The following is an 8,532-nucleotide window of genomic DNA, read 5'->3' as shown; positions in this document are numbered from 1 at the left end:
TCTCAAGGTGAATAAGCCCTGTGGCAGTGGGGGACCACTGTCCTTCTTATACAAAGGGTGGGCATCAGTCAGGCATGAGCTAGGATGTCCTGAATCTATATTTTCCAGTCCAACTTCCTCACGTAAAAAAGAAAAACGGTGAATTTTTATTTTATTTTATTTTTTTAAATTTATTTTATTAGTTTTCTTTTCAGTAAATACAGGCAGTTTGGTAGCATTATTTAGGCTCATCTGTGATCTACCCCTTCCCATTAGACCCTCCTTGTTAATGAAAATGGGTCGTGCATTATTTGGAGTTAGCCCCCAGTTATTGGTATGATAAATGTCTCTGCAAATCATGACCCAACATGTGACTCTGACATTCTTTCCGCCCCCTCTTCCGCAAAATTTCCCTGAGCCATGTTGGGTTCATTTTTGGTCTGCTTCAGTGATGAGCTGTTGGGGGCCTCTGGGGCTCTGGATCTCTGATTTGGTAGGAGTTGATTTTTCTCTGCGTTGATCTCCTTCCCCTTTGTGCTGGTGTCCGGTTCACAGGAAAATATCACCCTTGCTTGTTTCGCCAGTTGTCCTTAGTTTCAGTTGGGCCCCTTTTGAGGTATGTTGGGGCAGCTCTCTCCTTAGGATCTGCATCTATCTGGAAAAGAGAAGCAGATTCTCCAACGGAGAGTAAGTCAGCACCTGGAAAATTGAGATAAGACTTACTTTTTTGATAGACAGTATGGTAGGTTTAGGCCCTCTTATACCCTGTGATTGATGGTAGCTTGATATTGTAGAGTGGGCTTGTAAAACGGTGCATTTTTATCTCCTCTGCCAAACACTGCAGAGTCCAGAATTTCTCTTAAGCTGAGTGAAAGTTGCCGTGGTGTGACCCTATTCTCACCTTTGCGTCCCTCTGTGAGCAGCGTTCATGGTAGCAGAAGAGAAAGAACCGTCCATTTGGCATGAAGTGTCTGAGTGGATGGAAGGTTTGTATGGCCTTAGGTCTTTGTTCCCAGATTGGCCGCGGTAGAACACAGCTTCTGTACTTTTCTATGAACAGTGAGGAGGAGCGCAATGGCGGTGGCTTAGGCCAATCGTTCTTGGAATCTGCACCAATGGAAGCTGTGACGCTTCTCCCTCTTGGAACTCAACTTCATGTCTCAGTTGTTGACAATTGTCTTCGCTTCCTGGTGAAAGGAGAACAATAAAGTCAAATATTCTTCTAATTGAAGGTGTATACAAGTCATCCAAGGATCTGGCTGAAATGTACATTGTGATCTAGTAGGTTCCATAGGGAGTGGGCCCCGAGGGTCTGTATTTCCTACAGGATCCCAGCTGTCTGGTGAGTCCACGGACTGTATGTCAAGTGTCAAGGGCTCTGAGGTCCTTGAGGTCTGTGCCACGTCAGACATCAGCCTGGTCACAGTTCTTTCTCCCCCTCCCCCAACATCACTTCTGTTATGTCTCCCCTGTGGCTATGGGCATTTGATTTTTCAGAATCAACCAGGCCACTTGGTAGGGAGCCTTTTGGGGGGGGGGGGGCGCATGTGGGCTTGCTCAGCCTTGGAAACATCCACTAATTGGTAAGCGTTAAACAACAAGGAAATATGAATGGAGGGGAAGGGTGTTTGTGGGTACAGGAAAGAGCGGTGTGTATGTGTGCGGGGTGTGGTGTGAGGGTGCGACAGGGTGGAAAAGGACGTAATAGGTCTCACTGGAATGTGGAAATATGTGCATGTAAGAGACCTGTTAACTCATGTCTAAAATAGCATAACTCCTCAGCAGGGTTGGGCAAGTATAGTGGCAAAATGGAAAAAAAAAAAAATCTAGGGAATGTCAAAGAATATTTTGGGAAAATGCAACAGCATATATCATGGTTTCTTTTCTCTGCTGTTGGGAGTTAGACGTAGCTCTTTGTCCTTGACACTTTGCTCTAGACCCTATCCGATTGGCAGCGATGAGAAAGACATTACAAAGGGAGACATTTCACTACTGTGGCCAAACAGTACTCAAGATGCTGTTACCCCAGCTTTACCTAAATCACTTTTCCCAAAGTTTTATTATATAATTTCTCTGCGCAAATCCTATTTAACACCCTGACCTTTCTGATACTACTCTTTCTCTTTTTATAAAACAGGTTTTGTATAGAATACACATCAATGGTAGAGAACGTTTTTCTATTAAAAATAAAACTGCCCACATTTCAGCTAACTTTCTCACTTCTCTGCATTGCATTGAATTTCTCCTTATTACTGCCTGCCCACATCAATTTCTTCAATGAGGAATTCCATGCGCATTTTGCATTGCTATTGTTAGTTTTATTTGTTAAGTTGCTTCCCACAGTTAATGCCTTATTTCCAAGCTCTGGAAAAAGAAGATAATATTTAATTTAAATCATTTGCTTACTTATGTGTGTGTGTGTGTGTGTGTGTGTGAGAGAGAGAGAGAGGGGGGGGGCGGGGGAGAGAGGGAGAGAGAGAAGGAGAACTATAGATGTGCTAGGGCCTCCTCATACTGCAAATAAACTCCAGACACATGGGCCACTTTGTACACCTGCCATATGTGGGCACTAGGGAATTAAACCCTAGGCAGACAAGGATATGCAAGCAAGTGCCTTTAACTACTGAGTCATCTCCCCAGCCCAGACAACTTGTTTTTTAAATATTTTATTTTATTTTTTTGTCTTTCGAGGTAGTTGTTTACTCTACCTCAGGCTGACCTGGAATTCACTATGTACTCTCAGGGTGGCCTCGAATTCATGGTGAGCCTCCTACCTCTGCCTCCCAAGTGCTGGGATTAAAGGCGCGTACCACCATGCCCCATTCCAGAAAACGTTTTAAGACAGTACAGAGTCCAAATCTGCATTGAGTCTGTGTGTGTAGTGCAGGAGCGACATCTCACACTTAGCAAGCTTGAGGCCTTGGGTTCAATCCCCACCATCAAAACCAAAACCAACCCCCCAAAAAACTCTACTGATCAGAGTAGAGGGATGGTTTAGCAGTTAAGGCATTTGTCTGCAAAGCTAAAGGACCCAGGTTCGATTCCCCATGACTCACGTTAGTCAGATGCACAAGGTGGTGCATGTGTCTGAAATTTGTATGCAGTGGCTGGAGGCCCTGGTGTGCCCGTTATCTTTCTCTCTCCCCCCTTTTCTCTCTGTAAAAAACAAAAACAAACAAACAAACAAAAAAACTCAACTGACTAAATGGAGGCAAAAACACTTCAAAGAGTTTCCCCTATGTGAAGATTTTGAGATCCTAATCTTTCCCTCCAGAAAATGTGTAGTAGGTCCATCTTTAAGATAACTTTCTCTAGTATTTTTTTTCTTCAAGATGGTAAGAACACTATATTGTAGTTTACAATGATGAAGTCTCTTGTATGTATTGTAATTGTGACAACAGTTCAGTTTTTGGATTCAGATTCAATTACTCTTTCTCTTTGGATCCCATTTTATGTCTGTTTGTGCAGGGCTGTAGGCAAGGCATCCCAGTGGAAAGTTTGTACTTGTTCAGAATTTCATGGAGATGTCACTGGGAAATGTTACTTTTTATTGCTTGGATTAGTCAGGGTTTTATATGTGTCGAGTGCCACACAATCCTGTCGGCAGTTAAGCCTCATAAATAACTTCATGACTCGGTTTATTATTACTCTTTCCATCTTATAGATGGTAATACAGAGGAATGGATTACCAGGGACTTGAAATTATAAACGACAGTCACAAAAGTGGCCCAGACCGTAGACTGCACTTGCTTCTCTGTGTGCCAAATATCGGGTAGCAAGTAAACTATCTGGGAATCTGGGCATGCCTGAGGCCATATCCAGGTTTGTAAAGGAAAAATGAGCTGATCTGGATCAAGAACATAATATTATCATGATAAACTTCCTTGTAGTGATGAAACCATGGGTCCCACTGGCTCATTGCCTTCTTTAGCAGGAAGAAATCCAGTGAAGTCTGCAGAGACGGCCTAGAGAGCAAAGTGCTTGTTGTACAAGCATGAGGACCGGAGTTTGGATCCCCAGGCCCCATGTAACATAGCTGTGTGTAGTGGTGCATACCGGTGCTCCCAGTGCTAAGGCGGCAGAGGCAGGAGGGTTCCTGGTGATTGCTGGGCAAGTTCAGGCTTGGTGTAAGGGTCTACTGCAGAATAATGATGTGGACTATGCCAGAGGAAGACGCTCGAACTTGACCTCTGGCTTCCACCCACACACACGTGCACGTGCACCCACACACAAACACACACGCCACACACTCACTGAATGAGGAGGAGGAGGAAAAGAGGAAGAGGAAAGGATGAGGGAGGTGTTTTCAGTCACCGATCGTTGCTTAGCTTGGATTTTTGTTCATAAACATCACCGTCCTGCTTGTAGCAGCCACGCGTGGAGCTTCCTTCTATGGTCTTCTGATCCTTTTCGTTCTGGTGCTGAAAACATGACCAATGGATTGTTTATGGTTGTGCCAAGATCATGCACATTGCACCTTGCCAGTGAGATTCGGAACCAGACAAGAAGTCTAAGGTGTGTGTGTGTGCGGGGGGGTGGTGTCTTGACAATCTAGTTTCATGTTTCTATGACCATGAATGTTAGCATTAAAACACTTAACCTTGGGCTTGGGAGATAGCTCGGTGATTAAAAGCACTTGCTTGCAAAAGCTGTTGGCCTGAGGTTCAATTCCCTGGTACCTACTTAAAGCCAGAAGCAGAGTGGCACATGTTGCTGGATGGAGTTCATTTGCAGCGGCGAGAGGCCCTGCTGGGCCCGTACTCTCTTTCTGCTCTCTCAAGTAAATAAATTAAAAAAAAAATTAAAGCAAAGTGGCTGAGCTATAGGATCAGCATGTGTTCCAATGTGGGGCATTTTTCACGGCCCTGGCATGTGGTGTCGGACAGTAAGAGCAGCGTGACGGAAACGAGAAGTATGAAGAGGAGGGCAGGGCACGGCGAGGAAGGCTGTGTCATATGCAGTAGTGCTCTGGATTTGTCGTCGTCATCTTCTTTTTGGTTTTCGAGGTAGGGTCTCACTCTAGCTCAGGCTGACCTGGAATTCACTATGGAGTCTCAGGGTGGCCTCGAACTCATGGCAATCCTCCTGCCTCTGCCTCCCGAGTGCTGGGACTAAAGGCGTGTGCCACTATGCCTGGCTTGGATTTGTCTTCTTTCAAAAAGCAATATTTATTTATTTATTTGTTTGCAGGGATACACACCCACCAGGATGAGAATGAATGGGTGCTCCAAGGCCTGTAGCCACTGCAAACAAACTCCAGATGCATGAGCCCCTTTGTGCATCTGGCTTTATGTGGGTACTGGGGACTTGAACCCAGGCTGTCAGACTTTGCAAGCAAGTGCCTTTAACCATGGAGCAATCTCTAGACCTGGCTTTGCCTTACTAGGCTGGAGTACCCTGAATTCTTCTGTCCTGTGGAGTAAAAAGCACCCTCGTCAGCATCAGGACTGTTTTGGACTTCTGTCTACTGTACAATGATGTCCAGTTTGTGGTTGGCAATAATATGAAAAATATATCTTATGACTACGTTGGCATAAATATGAATATATTACTCACATTCTGTATTGCAATCATTTCTTAAAATTTTTATTTATTTATTTGAGAGAGAGAGAAAGAGGCAGATAGAGAAATAGATAGACAGAGATAGAGAAAGAACGGGCACACCATATGCATACACACACATGAGTGTGTGTGTGTGTGCATATGCATAAAAGTCAGAGGTTGACAATGGGTATCTTCCTCAGTCACTCTCCATTTCATTCATCGAGACAGGGTCGCTTGCTGAACCCAGAGCTCACAGATTTGGTTAAACTAGCTAGTGAGCAAGCCCCAGTGGTTCCTAGTCTCTGCCTCCCCCGCTGGCATTGTTGGCATATGTCTCCAAGCCTGGCAGTTTATGGGAGTGCTGGTGATCTGGACTTAGGCCTTCACACTTGTGTGGCAAGCACTTTATCTGAGACATCTCCCTAGACCCAGAAGTCACACTATTCTTAAGTCACATGACAACAAGATAGCCCCACACTATAGTTGAGCACAATAAATTCTATTGGGTAAAAACAAGACTTTTCCTTTTTTTGATGATTTTTACCCAATATCCTTGTTGCATATACACCTTTATTCAACTGTGTTACAAATAAAACAGGACGAATTACTTGTAAAATATGAAGGTGGTTATGTTGACAATACCAATACCAATATTATTTATATTTAAATAGCATCCAGTTTTCAGAAACACACTCAGATACTTTGTATTGTTTTAAATATATTTTTGTTTATTTGGAGACAAACAGAGGATGGACACACCAGGGCCTCCAGCTGCTACAAATGAACCCCAGATACATGTGCTACTCTGTGAATCTGGCTATATGTGGGTACTGGGGAATTGAACCCAGGTCATTAAGTTTTGCAGGAAGGTGCCTTAACCACTGAGCAATCCCTCTATCCCCCTTTGTTTCCTTTTTTTAAAAAGAATATTTTATTGAGCCGTGTTGTTGGCGCACGCCTTTAATCACAGCACTTGGGGGGCAGAGGTAGGAGGATCGCCATGAGTACGAGGCCATCCTGAGAGGACATAGTGAATTCCAGGTCAGCCTGGGCTAGAGTGAAACCCCCCTACCTTGAGAAAAAAAAAATTATTTATTCATTTGACAGAGAAAGAGGGGGAGAGAGAGAGAGAGAAAAAGAGAGAGAATGGGGGAGCCAGGGCCTCTAGCCACTGCAAACTCCCCCTTATGCAACTGGCTAATGTGGGTCCTGGGGAGTTGAACCTGGGTCCTTTGGCTTTGCAGGCAAGCGCCTTAACCGCTAAGCCATCTCTCCAGCCCCCACTTTATTTCTTTTGATCACTTGCACAGCTGTTTAAAATCCTATTAGGAAGGGCTGTAGAAATGGCTCAGTGCCCAAAGCCAGACAGGGAAGCGAGTGTCTGTATTCCCAGTTTGTCTGCTGCAATACTGGAGGCAAAGACAGGAGAACTGCCCGGAAGCAGAAAGGCCTGTCTCAATGTGGATGGTGAAGAGCCGCACACGGAAGTTGTCCTCTGATCTCCACACAGGTGCTGTGGCATGCTCACGCCTGCAGTTACACACAGGAACACACATGGTGACATCACACACACACACACACACACACACACACACACACACACAAAGATGTTATTAGGAAAACTGTTTTATAATTTATCAAAATAAAGGTCTTAAGGGTAATAGTGATTTTAATTTTACACACATTATTGACCATCATTTTTCTTGGGAGAAATAGCTGCGGAAGATAGGTGCGTATTTGATTTCAGCCTCTGGCATTTGCTCTGCGCTCTGTCCTCCTTCGTCACATACGTTACTTTCCACACTTTGCCCCTGTGAGAGACGGTGCATTTTGAGCTTATGACTCCAAGGGTTAATGCTGTGACTTGGGAAACACAACATACCTTACTGCATACCTCATTAACTGTTTCCACTTCTCTGGCAGCTGGAAGCCAGGAGGGCATAATTGCTAGCTGCAAAAAGTAAAGGTAGGTGGACAGCAGTTCAGCGACAGCGTGCAGAAGCCCGAGACCCGAGCGCTTGGTTGCTTTATGAAGTCCATGGGGGCAAAGGTAGCAGCTCTCCTGAATTATGATCTGAAGTCACAGTTGGTTCACAGTCTGCACTTGCTTGGCGCTGCTCTGGAAAAGGCTATGTTTCTGGAGCTTTTCAGGAAAGAGACCAATGCAAACCTCTCTCTACCCAGTGAGATCATTCCTGGCAGGTAACGAGGCCTCTCTGTCACCGTGGGCTGGCTGAGAGGGGTGAGTCTTCTCATCTACGGCTCCTCAGTTCATCCATGTGTGTGCAGAAATTCCCTGGGACACACCGACCCCCCCCCCCACCCTTTAGACCAGCTTTCATGCAATCCTGTGAACTTAGTCACAAGCGTTCAAGTATGCCAGTCCAACCAGTTTAGTCCAGCTGAGAAAACAGGTTAAGACTGACACATGGCATCGAAGTGATTCTCAATTTCACCATCTAAGTTTTGACAGGGTGTCTGGCCTCCAAGTATGAGAATGTCTTTTCTTCTGTTCAAAGTCTTGAAGATCAGCTGCCCATTCCATCATTCCGAAAAGAGGGCTGGGAGATGACGGGAAGTATGGGAGGATCTGGGTTCCACACAAAGACGCACTGTGGTAGTTTCTAGAATCCCCATGTGCCTGCAATGTACCTGAGATGGGAGGCCGACACAAGAGAATCACTGGAGGCCTGTGAGGCAGGCAGCAGCAATGCAGGGACCCTGCACCAAGCAAGATGGAAAGCTGGGAGAGCAAAGACTGACACCAAAGCTTGTCCTCTGATCACACAACATGCTACACACATGCCCCCCTTCCCTCTCACACACAGACTTTTAAAAATGATTAAAAACAAAAAGAAAGAAGGGGAGAGAGCGGCTTCTCAGAGACTCAGTGTGTAGCAGCATTTCCATCCTCTTGGGCTTGCCTCTGATAAATTGCCTTTTAAAATACTGGCCTTTCAGGTAACACCCTGCCCCACCTCGGGGGCCTGAGGATGCCTACCCCCTCTG

The 8,532-nt window shown here is 45.2% G+C and overlaps 1 long non-coding RNA gene across 1 annotated transcript; it reads right to left on the bottom strand.

Annotated features, from left to right (window-relative positions):
* Positions 1 to 7,174: 7,174 nt before the first annotated feature.
* LOC123463322 lies at positions 7,175 to 7,780 on the bottom strand. Its single transcript, XR_006638875.1, has 2 exons — positions 7,418 to 7,780; positions 7,175 to 7,334 (listed from the first exon to the last, which is right to left on the bottom strand). It is a non-coding gene; the product is annotated as an uncharacterized LOC123463322 (long non-coding RNA).
* Positions 7,781 to 8,532: the final 752 nt, after the last annotated feature.

Source organism: Jaculus jaculus, chromosome 9 (assembly GCF_020740685.1).
Source record: "Jaculus jaculus isolate mJacJac1 chromosome 9, mJacJac1.mat.Y.cur, whole genome shotgun sequence".
Taxonomy (NCBI): domain Eukaryota; kingdom Metazoa; phylum Chordata; class Mammalia; order Rodentia; family Dipodidae; genus Jaculus; species Jaculus jaculus.
Note: the sequence above shows the minus strand (reverse complement) of the source record. Positions and strands in the feature narration are given on the sequence as shown.